Source organism: Sapajus apella, unplaced genomic scaffold (genome assembly GCF_009761245.1).
Source record: "Sapajus apella isolate SASKATOON/1434 unplaced genomic scaffold, GSC_monkey_1.0 scaffold24, whole genome shotgun sequence".
In the NCBI taxonomy this organism is placed as follows: Eukaryota; Metazoa; Chordata; class Mammalia; order Primates; family Cebidae; genus Sapajus; species Sapajus apella.
In genome coordinates, this window is record NW_022436964.1 from 21,736,776 (window position 1) to 21,749,822 (window position 13,047).

At 39.8% G+C, this 13,047-nt stretch overlaps 1 protein-coding gene and 1 long non-coding RNA gene across 3 annotated transcripts in view; one reads left to right on the plus strand and one right to left on the minus strand.

The window, feature by feature from the left end:
- Positions 1-3,623, plus strand: part of PDCD1LG2 (programmed cell death 1 ligand 2) — a 59,042-nt gene extending 55,419 nt beyond the window's left edge. For both annotated transcript variants that reach the window (XM_032291069.1, XM_032291068.1), the window contains exon 7: positions 2,330-3,623. The gene's annotated coding sequence lies outside the window, so the exon portion shown is untranslated. The remainder of the gene's footprint in view (positions 1-2,329) is intronic.
- Positions 3,624-9,120: 5,497 nt separating this feature from the next.
- LOC116559886 lies at positions 9,121-12,657 on the minus strand. Its single transcript, XR_004272667.1, has 2 exons — positions 12,446-12,657; positions 9,121-10,464 (listed from the first exon to the last, which is right to left on the minus strand). It is a non-coding gene; the product is annotated as an uncharacterized LOC116559886 (long non-coding RNA).
- Positions 12,658-13,047: the final 390 nt, after the last annotated feature.

Genomic DNA, 13,047 nt, shown 5'->3' on the forward strand with positions numbered 1-13,047 from the left:
ATAGATTATGCCATTGGGGCTAAGAGAGATTAAGTGACTTTTTTGAGTGAAACAGTAGCAGATCAAAAAAAGTCTTATGATTCCAAGTATAGTGCTACTCATTCATTTATTCATTCATTTACTCACAAACATGTATTAAGTGTCTGCTATTTGCAAGACCCTGTCAGTTAGGCCACGTGGGAAATAGAAGGATGAATTTATCGGTCATCCAAGATTCTTACAATTAAGTATTATAGATAAGGTACTCAAGAACCAGTTCGCATTCACATAATATGGGTTAAAATGAAAAGAAGCCAGCTTTCTATATACTTTTGGTCCAGTCTTTATGTTTCTTTTGTTTTGTTTGGTTTCATGAGTATCCTATCTTCCTTCTAAGAACTTCCACCTGAGAACTGACCACAGCATTAGTATTCCACAGGGGTGTGTTTCCTTTCTCCTTTTCCATTTCAGTGGTTTCCTATTTCTTTTTCTTTTGCTATTATAAACTTTTTGCAAAGGAAATATTAGACAGAACTCCTACACATCAAGTAAATTAAAATAGTGGTGAAATTAGAGTGGAGGATATAATGATCTTATCATAGGTCCCTACAAAGGCCTCTAAGGCAGGGGTTCCCAACCTCTGGGCTGCAGACTGGTACCAGTCCCTGGCCTGTTAGGAACTGGGCCACACAGCAGGAGGTGAGTGGCAGGTGCGCGGGCATTACTGCCTGAGCTCTGCCTCCTTTAGATTCTCATAGGAGCGTGAACCCTATTGTGAACTGCACATACAAGGGATCTTTTGTGCATAATCTAATTTTCATTAGATTATGAAAATCTAATGTCTGATGATCTGAGGTAGAATAGTTTCATCCTGAAACCATACCCTGCCCCCACTGCCACACCTGGTCCATGGAAAAGTTGTCTTCCATGAAACTGGTCCCTGGTGTCCAAAAGGTTGGAGACCACTGCTCTAAGATACCTTGTGCTTCTTGGAACATATTTGGAAAATCATGCAGTTCTCAAATTATCCCTATATCCCGAAGAAATACTTTACTTATCAATCCTCAGAAATGCCCACCCCATGTCAGGCAACTTCACAACTTTCTGCAGAGAGCACAGCCTTCTCAGGGAGGGAGGAGGGTGCTATAAGCAAGAGGAGTCACTAACAGCTTCACTCACCTGTGCCCATGAATTTTTAATGGTGTGAAAAGTCTGTGTATTTTTTATGGTTTTCTATGGCTCACATAAGAGGGACAAACAGTACACAAAAATTCAGAGATGGCGACAAATATCATTTTAAGCTGGGGATAATCAGGGAAGAAGAAAGGTTTCACGGAGGAGGTGACTTTTGAACCAGGAAAATGTGGAAACAGCAGACTATTCTAGATAGAGGGGACACTGAGAGGAAGGGCAGAGGGGCAGGAAGGTGTGGGGCATCTGCAGGAAAATGCATGTGACCCTGTTCAGAAAGAAAGCCAGGTGTGAGATAAAGGGGAAAGACTGTTAGGGGCCACATTGTAAACCATGAATTCTAAGCAAAGGTTAGATTTTACTTACTAGGCATGAGTCCTTCAGTTAGGTCCTAGCAGGAAATGGAGGGCATGCTTAGAATAGGTAACTGAGGAAGTTCAATGAAGAGATTATTTACAAAGGTATGTGCAGCATAAAGGGAAACCAGCAAGGGATGCTGAGCATTCCAGGATGCAAGAGCAGGCAGGGAAGGTGACTATCCTTAGGACTGAAGGAGAAAGAGGAGGGAGCAGTTCCCAGAACCCTAGTAAAAAATGGCAGTGAGAAAGATCCACCTGGCAGGACCTGTGTGTTTAACAGAGCAACAAAGTCAATGGACAACCTGTCTTGGAAGTTGCTGAGGTATAGGTCCCCCACCCTCACTCTCAACTTACTGCAACCCTCTTTCTCCCCTAGACTGAGCCCAGTCAAAGCCAGGGGGAGGAGTCCAGTGATACAATCTACACCGTCATCATCCTGGGGCATGAATAGAGCACAGTAAGGGGATAATGAATCTGCAGAAACTAATAGAAATATCTGACACAATAGAGAACTATGAGAGGTTTTGAATAGGAGAGGCCCCTAAAATGTGCTCCAATATTACTGAGCTGTGTGGTCCATAGAATGGAAGAGGAACAGCTCTTGCAATAGGTCTGAGGAGAGAAGCTGGACTTGGACTAGGGTAATGGTAAAAACTATGCAGAGAAACGTTTTAAACCACACTGCTTCCAGCTCGATGAACTTTTTTTAAAAAAGCAGTTTCTCACTCAAATTTTGGGGAGGTTACATATTTTCTAATCATAAAAAATGGTTTTTCTTATTTGTGGGCTTTTCTCCCCAGATCTGAACCCGTGGTCTTGGGAGCAAGGCTGACCTGATGGGACATCTAAAAAAGCTTCTGGACTCTAAACAAGAATTCATTGGCCTGCAGAGCTTGCCATTTGCATTTTTCAAATGCCTTTGGATGACCCAGCACTTTAATTTGAAACCTGCAACAAGACTAGCCAGCACCTGGCTATGACACCTGCCTGCCCCTTCACTGATCTGAACTCACCTCTGCAGCCTATGGCTCTGAGCAAGCACTACTGCACTTTACAAAATTACCCCACTGGATCCTGGAACCACAGAATTCCTTGAAGCTCCTTCTTGCTGCCAGACTGAAAGCAAAAAGAATTATTTCCCCCCAAGTTTTTTAAGTGATTTCCAAAAACAGAAATGTGTGGAAATTTCCAGTTACAGAAACAGATGGGTTGTCAATAGAGTTATTTTTTATCTATAGCTTCTTCTGGGTATTAGAAGAGCCTATCGAGACTATGAGCTCATAGACAGGATTTTGCACAAACTCAAATCATAATTGACATGTTTTATGGCTTACTGGAATCTTGATAGCACTGAAATTATTCTAATTAACAGAGTGCATTTAAATATACATTAAGTTCACAAATTGTGGAGTAAAGACATCAAGCTTTTTTTGAGGTCTAAATTGCAAAGCAGTTGTTTTAACCTGTAATGGCACCATGTTTAATGGCTTTTTTTTTTTTAAACTACATATTTCCTTTAAAAATTCTTGTTTTTTAAACTTTTTTTCCGTAGGAATCAATTACATACAGTTAAAAATATTTGATATGCTCATGTGTTGTATTTGCAGCAATTTCAGATGAGTAGCTAAAGACAAAGCCCCAAACTAAGGCTCTTTTCTGGCCCTCTATATGACTTTAAACTTGACCTTTCAGTGCCTCAGTTTCCACATCTGTGATACAGCAATGCCAAGCAGTCAAGTTCTTTGATAATTGGCACTATGGAAATCCTGCAAGATCCCACTACATATGTGTGGAGCAGGAGGGTAACTCGGCTACAGTAACAGCTTAAATTTGTTAAATTTGCTCTTTATTCTGGAGCCATGAAGCTCAGAGCATTAGCTGACCCTTGAACTATTCAAATGGGCACATTCACTAGTATAACAGACTTAGCTAGATGGGCCTAAAGCAAGCTCCTTAGCTGAGCAAAATTTGGGGCTTATGAGAATGAAAGCGTGTGAAATTGAGTAACAGACAAATCATACATCTCAGTTTCTCAATTCTCTATGTAAATCAGAGAATGCCTTTAAAGAATAAAACTCAATTGTTATTCTTAAACATTCTCCACATATTCTACTTTTGGCTAAGAGATTTGCTCAGGGTCTTGCAGGTTAGTAAGTTTAATATCCTATCATGCCATTTGGCTCCCAAAGGTTGAATGCCTTTGAGGCAAACTTGGATGTACTTTTCAGCAGGGTTGGGTCCTAGGGATGCTTGATCTGGGGTTCCTAATGGAAGAGGAGCACTTCCCAACACTGCAGAGATCAGGGCAGGAGACAAGGCATTCCCTGGAAGCAAGCCTACCTATGCTACCCCTACCCCACCCATGCCCCAGATATGTGACTGGCATGCAGAATGCTTGGATGGTTTTGTTTATCTCTGTTAGGAACCCAGTGTCATAACAGCTTCTGTCAAAATATTCCATCTTTGTTCCCAGATGGGGGCTATCTTTTAGAATACCAAATAGGGAGAGGGCAACCTAGCTGTAGTGTCCTGAAGTCTGGGTTCTGTCGGGAGCAAAACACAAGGCATTGGGTCTTAGCTTCAGAAATTTTCTGTACTACAGCATGTCATCTTAACACCTAACATTTATCAAGTACTTGCCATTGCCCTATATTGTTAAGCATTTTACACATACTATTGGAATGAATCATCTCCAGCCCCTCTAAGAAAGACACTATTACTGACTCCATTTTACAGATAAGGAAAGTGAGGCACAGAGAGGTTAAGTAATTTGGTTAAGGCTGCTTGTTCAGTTTGAAAGGGATGGAATTAGAGCAACAAACCTATATTTTTTATTACACCACATAATGTGCCTGATTTCCTAAAATATGGGGTTTAAGGTGGTATTATACTGGTTACACATACTGTGTGATCTCTTTGCTGGTCAATAATTAATTTCAGAAACAACAGATGCTGGCGAAGATGTGGAGAAATAGGAACACTTTTACACTGTTGGTGGGAGTGTAAATTAGTTCAACAATTGTGGAAGACAGTGTGGTGATTCCTCAAGGATCTAGAACCAGAAATACCATTTGACCCAGCAATTGCATTACTAAGTATATACTCAAAGGATTATAAATACTTCTACTATAAAGTATTCTACATGTATAAACATGTATGTTTACTGCAGCACTATTTACAATAGCAAACAGTAGGAACCAACCCAAATGCCCATCAGTGATAGAATAGATAAAGAAAATGTGGCACATATATACCATGGAATACTATGCAGCCAAAAAAAAGGATGAGTTCATGTCCTTTGCAGGGACATAGATGAAGCTGGAAACCATAATCCTCAGCAAATTAACAGGAACAGAAAACCAAACACTGCATGTTGTCACTCATAAGTAGATGTTGAACAATGAGAACACATGGACCTAGGGAAGGGAACATCATGCACAGGGGCCTGCCAGCAGGGGTAGGGTGAAAGGGGAGGGAGAGAATTAAGACAAATACCTAGTGCATGCAGGGCTTAAAACCTAGATGATGGGTTGACAGGTGCAGCAAACCACCATAGTACTTGTATGCCTATGTAACAAACTTGCACGTTCACCACATGTATCCCAGAAATTAAAGTTAAAAAAAAAAAAAAAAGAATTAACTTCACTCTTTCCCAGGGAAGTACTATTGGGGGTTCTGGTATCAGAGATTCAAACCCCAGCTCAACTAGGTATGAGTTATACAATTTTGAATACATTGGTTGACCTCTAAGCATCATTTTATTTCAATATAGTGGGACCTGGCAGGGCAAGGTGGCTCATGCCTGTAATCCCAGCACTTTGGGAGGCCAAGGTGGGTGGATCACTTAAAGCCAGGAATTTCAGACCAGCCTGGTCAAAATGGTAAAATCCCATCCCTACTAAAACTACAAAAATTAGCTGGGATGGCAGCATGCATCTGTAATCCCAGCCACTTAGGAGACTGAGGCAGGATAATTGCTTGAGCCTAGGAGGTGGAAATTGCAGTGAGCTGAGATCACACCACTGTACTCCAGCCTGGGTGACAGAGCAAGACTCCATCTCAAAACAAACAAACAAACAAAAAACCCATATATATATACACATACACACACACATATATATGTGTGTATGTGTGTGTGTATATACGTAGTGTGCATCTCTGTGTGTGTGTGTGTGTGTGTGTGTGTGTGTGTATATATATGTATATATATATATGCCCATATGGTTCCCATATATATAGGTATGGTGGCACATGCCTGTAATCCCAGCTACTCTGGAGGCTGAGGCAGGAGAATCACTTGGGAGGCGGAGGTCACAGTGAGCTGAGATCATGCGACTGCACTCCAGCCTGGACAACAAAGCAAGATTCCATCTCAAGAAAAAAAAAATTAAAGGCACTTAACGCTTTAAATTTTTTAAATTTAGCATGTATGGCACAAGGTAAAATGCCTGATAAAAATCAAGTATCATTAATAATTTCCCTATGTACCATCCATAGTCCTGGGACATTATCAAGATAATCTACCTGCAGATTTCTCCTAAGGGAGCAGGGAGCTTTACTGTCCAAGAAATTTCTAGCCTAAGTATATCAGATAGGTTTGTGTCCCAGGGTTCTCCCATATATGCTACATTCTCCAGCAAAGTAAAAATGCTCACTGAGGCTGAGATTTGCCTTATACTCTTCCCTCTACCCAGAATACCTTCTTTCTGGGACCTCAATTCTCCCTGGCAAAATCCTATCCATCCTTTAGACACCAGCTCTGCCAGCGAATAATTTCTGATTGAATATGAACTCTTTGCTTTGGGAGCAACAATGCTTTCTTTATCCGTCTGTAAAGCAGTTATCTTTCCCAGTTTTTTTATTATGATGATCTGAGCACATGTTTTATCAGCCCCTTGGACTCCTAGAGAGCAGGGAAAGAGTGAGATTGAGATTTCTGCCACATATCTGGTACGTGATATATACCTCATGCATGATCACCTCTGATACTCATTATATATTGGGAAAATAGCTACTATTAACACTTTTACTTTTTATCACTTGATATAATGGGCTAAAATGTATATAATGACAATTCTTAAAAGACTTAGATGAGTTCTAATCTGTTTAAAAATATATAAGTACCTTTTACAAAGGGAGCAAAAATAGCATTCAGGAGAATTTGAGGAATTGAGAAAGAACAGACAAACAAAAATCACTATGATGTCATCATCCAAGCACGAACACTTTCATCTTTGTTGTTTGTTTTTGCTCTTTGTCCATTTATGTATTTAAGTTTGGCTATAGTTCCAACATGTTAAAAAATTTTGTGCCAGGCGCAGTGGTTCATGCCTGTAATCCCAGCACTTTGGGAGGCCAAGGCAGGTGGAACACCTGAGGTCGGGAGTCAGAGACCAGTCTGACCAACATGGAGAAACCCTGTCTCTACTAAAAATACAAAATTAGCTGGGAGTGGTGGTGCATGCCTGTAATTCCAGCTACTTGGGAGGCTGAGGCAGGAGAATCACTTGAACCTGGGAGGCAGAGTTTGCAGTGAGCCGATATCATGCCATTGCACTCCAGCCTGGGCAACAAGAGTGAAACTCCGTCTCAAAACAAAACAAAAAAAATATCATCTACCATAAGCTCACACTTAGGTGCTGACAAGTGTGAGCTTATGGTAGATATCCTATATATCATTTTTAATGGCTGCATAATATTCTACTGAGTGGCTGTGACAAAATTGAATTAACTGTTCCCCTATTAATGGAAGATTACAATTGCTTCTGGGTTTTTTTTTTTTTTTTTGCCACTTTAGTTACAAGCTTTTGTGCTGGATATCCTCCATTTAACCCGCCAGATCCACTCTCCAGCCTTCTCCTCCCTGCTTTAGGTCCTATGAAGCTGATTTGTATGGACTGTATCAATGGGCTCCCTTGTCCTCTGGCTTCTGATTGTGTTCAGCCAATGGGGACACTGGCAGGAGATCAGAGGATGGGAGAATGGCTATGCTGGGGTATTTATTTTCCAGGCTCTCCCTTTCCAGGGTCACTGCTGGCTGGATAATTCTCTCAACTAAAAGTCACAGCTGTTGTTGAACGACACTTTACACATGGCTCCATCTGCCTCTGGGTTCCAGTAACTGCTCTCTCCCATCCCCTTTTCATGTCTGAGTGCCTACGTGCACACATACACGTGTGGGAACACACACATGCACACGCACACACACACACACACAAACTGTTCCTGTGATCCCTTGGGTACTGCACTACTCCTTAGTGTACCCTACACCTGGCCCGCACGTCTGCAAAGAGTCTCTTTAATTAAATAGTCTTCAGATTATACAGTTCAATGTCCTAAATGATAGATCATGCTATTTCAGATAACGCATGTCTTTTTACATCTCATTTCATTAGGACGGGTACCTGAGAAGGGATTTGTGGAGTCAAAGAATGTGAATATTGCAGGCTCTTGAGTCATATTGTCAATTTACTTTTGAAAAGGATCTGTTTGCATTGCCATCAGTGTGTCCTTCCAGCATTGGATATATTTTAAAATATAATTTTGCTAAATCAATAGGTCAAAAAATGGTACGTTATGGTAATTTAAGTTTTCATGTCTTTGATTATTACCCTCAAGGTTGCTTCTAAATTCTAGTTATTGCTGTGCACATTGTTATTTTGGAGTTTGTCCATGTTTCAATCATTCCTCCCTTCCCCACTCATTCTCTAGCTGTATGATCTATTTCCTTAATAATTCAATTTTTTAGAAGATCAATATTTTAAAGCCTCAATGTCTTTATCTACTTACAGACATCCTAAAAATAACACCTCTCTCACAGAATTATTGTGAGAATTAAATGAAAATAAGCATGTAGCATAAAAGAAGCATCCAAGAAACATGAATTCTTTCCTCCTTAATAATTATGTATGGAGTTCAATTAACAAATTATGTCTATTTTTTGGAGAATATTGTGTCAATTTTCTTTCAAGTTTATATTGAAACTTGCCTTATAAAATAATATAGGTGAGCAGAACAATTCAATATTATCCAGATTTGTCTTTATATATTGTGTGACTTTAGAAGATTGATAACCTTTTTAAGCCAAAATCTTTAAAAGCTGTATTTATTTTATTTATTTATTTTTAAACAGGGTCTCACTTTGTCTCCCAGGCTGGAGTACAGTGGTGTAATCATGGTTCACTGCAGCCTTGACCTCTCAGGCTCAAGTGATTCTCCCACCTCAGCTTCCTGAGTAGCTGGGATTACCGGCACATACCACCATGCCCAGCTAATTAAAAATTCTATTTAACAATTATTAGTTATGGAACAGTTAAGTAAAATATACTCCAATTCATTCCAGTTTTATAACTGGGGAAGAATGTGCAATTCTCGAATGTGTTATCTCAGGTCTGGTTTCTATTATACAGATCAAGTAATGCTTTGGTAGGCTACACATCTATTTAATTCTTAGAGTCAACCACCACCAAGATTATCCCTGTGGGTAAAGAAATCTGATTGCTACTCTGGGATCTCATCATCTGCATTGAAATCAGGCAACTTTTCCCGCCTCACCTTTGGCTTATAGAAAACAGCCACCTGAACATGTTTAAGGTTGCTGGGGCTTCTCTCACTAAAGCTCAATGTTTTAGAGAAGAAACTATTCCTTAAGCCCTTTCAGGACCAAGTGTGGTGAGGGAAGATGTGCAGTTACACATAATAAATTACTCCCTTATTTCTATCTCCCTAAGTCATTAGAATCCTTCCTGTACATTATTCCAGGGAAATTCTGGCAACTCAACATCATTGAATGTAACCTACCAGTGAGTCCAAATTTCAGCCAGTCAACTAAGGAAATAGTGCCATTCACAGCTGCTCTAGCTAATACATTTGTTTCAGCTAGCTTTTGCTGTATAACAAACTATCCAAAACTTAGTGATTTAAAACAGCCGTTTAGGTTTTTATAATCTTGCAGGGTAACAATTTGGGCTGGGCTCAGTGGAGGCAACTCATTTGTAGTCTACGTGGTGTCACTTAGGATAAGTTTTTGCATTTGCAGTCAGTTAGCAGTTTGGCTGCCAGATGGCTGGTCTCAGATGGCTTCATTCATATCTTTTTATTGGTGCTGACTATTGGTAAAACTATATATCTTCAGTAGGTTAGTCCAGGCTTCTTCAACATAGAGGTTAATCCAAAAACAGCAAAAAAGAGAGACAGCCCCCAATGTGCAAGGGCTTTGCAAGTCTGTTTGTATCTCATTTGCTAATAATGTTTCAATATCCAAAGCAAGCACATAACCATGCCAAGAATCAATGTGTAAAGAAATTACATGAAGGCATGATAACATTACTTTAATCATCTACAACATTAAGTCCAAAACTATGTGGAAACTGTAATATATCAGGACTACCTTAATTTGGCACCAATTCAATGTTATACTCTGTGCTCCTGACTCCAATATCTTTAGAATTCATCCTCATACATATTAGCCTGGTTTTCTCTAATGTAAAGTTAACAAAATCTTATGATTCTTTTGAAGTATAAGACTCTTCCTCCTGAGCTAGACTCTGCTCTTCTCACCTCCGAATATTCTGGGAACTGACTCTAGATAAAGGCTATGAGAGTTGGGAGCACTGGGGTTGAGAAAGAATCGGGATCTCCCTTACAAGACAAGTCCCTCATATGGGCTTATTACAGGTTTTCAAACAAGGTAGTATCAGCAGACAAGAAATGAAAGGCTTCTTCCACTATCAAGGGAAGCTCAGGGATGCTTGGGGGTTTCAACATTCTCAGATTCTCAGTTTCATCCAAATCCACCCAAATGTCCCCATTCCCAGTCTCAGAGTCCTATTCCTTTCAAATTACTGAGCAAACTTTCACATATGAGACTTACCCAGTCTGTGAATGATTGATTTGGGTTGAATTTTTCAGTCATATGTTTCATGTCTAGTGATTCCTGTAATTAGAAGGAGTAAGAGGTACTTTCAGGGCAGTCTTAGAAGCCCTCTGGTGCTCTGAATATGATTTGAGGTGAGAGCCCTAAACTTGTTATCTTCTTCCTGCAAGTACCCTGATGCAATCAGAAGCAGCCATCCCAGATTACATTCCTTATAATCATCTTTACTACCATAATGGTTAAATGCAACAGCTACTTGGTCTCCAGAAGCTTGTCTTTCATTGGCATTCAACCCTAGTAAGAAAAGATGATAATTTAATCAATTGTGATGCCACTGCATGCCATAGGGTACGAGTGGCAAAGTGTTTAGCTCTTAATTCAACAACAACAGCAAATCAAATCAATCCCAGAATGTCAGAATTTGAGAATTTGTTTCCTAGGACCACACCTACTATCAAGTACTAGTATCAGCAAGGGTCCAATCATAAAAATGGAGTGTATTTAATATTAGGAATTTGTAATAAAGATATCAGAAAACTGAAAGAGCAAAAAAGTAGATGCCAAATATTAGAACTACAGAGAGCAGTTACCTTTCTGCTACCTATTGCTACAGGCATGATACATTCAGGAACTAGAAACAGGAAAGAATTCCACCCTCCCGCTTTCCAGTACCCCAGGGCTTCCCATTTACTGAACTTAACGGGAACCTAATTGGCAAGGGAGGCTGGCAAATGAGGTCTGTCAAAATTCCAGCCCCCGCACATCGAGTAGAGGAGAGGAGGATGAACTTAGAGTTGAGAACAGGAGGTGAATAACCAACCCACTCCTTAATCCAAATTTATCTGGATGAAGTGGAGACATATCCATTAAGAGATAAAAAATACAGAGACTATGAATTCCATTAGATTGTAGCACAAGGAATTGTCTTAAACTTTGTGGCATCTGACCCTGTAACAAGGGCCCAATGTATATTTGTAGATTAGTTGTATGAGAAAAATAACAATTAGGCATCTGCTTTGGCCATGAGCATAGGACAAAATAAATTAATTTTTAAGTGCATTTTGTAGAAGTTGTATCAAAATTTATTGGCTGCAAATGAGAGAAAACCTGATGCAAACTGGCTTAAATTTTTAAGATTATGTGTCGGCTCACGTAACTTAACAGCCAGATGTGCAACTGGGTATAGGGGTCTAACAAATGTCTTCATGATTCAAGTTATCTCTATCATTTGTTCATTCTGTTTCCTTTTTGTGGATGCTATTCTCAGATAAGATATCTCCTCATAATCGCAAGATGGATGCAAATGATTTACTAAACTTTCAGGTTCAAATATTTTACAAGAAAAAAAAGCCAGAGTATTTTTCTCAGCATTCTCAGTAAAACCCTGAGATTTACACTGGAAAATTTATGTGATGTGCCCTCTCCAGAACCAGCCACTGAAAGAAACAGTATGTAAGTGATGTCTTAGGTCTGGAGCTTTACCCAGACCATGTGAACTGAAAATGGAGAGTGAATCAAAGTGACATCTTTTGTGCTAACATGTTGTAACTGCCCAAATGCCTCTGTGGACTTCTAGAATGTATAGCAGAAGGTGTGTTAAGTGTCTATTGTAAGAAAAATATCACTATCATATAAGACCCCTGAGTGATATGTTTCTAAATTTCAGTCAAAATACATTTCCAGTATGTTGTCTTTCCTGATAATGTATTTCCTGCCTGTCATGGGATATATCTGTGTTAAAGTGCTTGGCAGGGTTTGGACTACATGTTCCTCCTTGTGCTGGGTTTGAAATATCAGGTTACCCATGTCACATTGCTGATATCCAACATGAGGTTTAATTAATTTTATCATCATAGCTCATTTTCATATCATGCACCAGACATTGCTCTAATAGCTTCTACATGTATCATCTCATTTAAACTTCATAAGTCAGTGTCTTGTCTTATCTCTACTTTACACATGTATTGTCTGTTCTTGCATTGCTATAAAGAACTACTTGAGACTGGCTAATTTATAAACAAGGGAGGTTCTGTTGACTCACAGTTCCACAGTTTACAGGAAGCATGACTGGGGAAGCCTCAAGAAACTTACAATCATGGGAGAAGATGTAGGGGAAGCAGGCAGGTCTTACATGGCCTAAGAAAGGAAGAGGGAGAGCAGGGGGAGGTGCTACACACTTTAAACCACCAGATCTCATGACAATTCACTCACTATCATGAGAACAGAAAAGGAGAATTCCACCCCCATGATCCAATCACCTCCCACCAGGCCCCTCCTCCAACACTGGGGATCACAATTCGACATGAGATTTGGGCAGGGACACAAATCCAAGCTATATCAACATGTAAGCAAACCAAGGCCCAGTGAAGTTAGATAAGTTGCTCACATCACAAAGCTAGTAAGTGGCAAAGCTAGGTCTTAAGATTTCACAAGCAAGACATGACATCAGGCCAAATGTCCTAGACCTGTACCACTTAAGCCCTCATTATTTAGTATTTTGTAATTATATATGTGTTCAGTTTTCTCCAACAGCCTTTGAGGTATTAGGAGTAGGACCTGATGTTTTTTATTCATTTTTATAGTCCCAGAACCCAGGATAAGGATTCACACATAGAAGATACTTAACAAATACCATGGAATTGA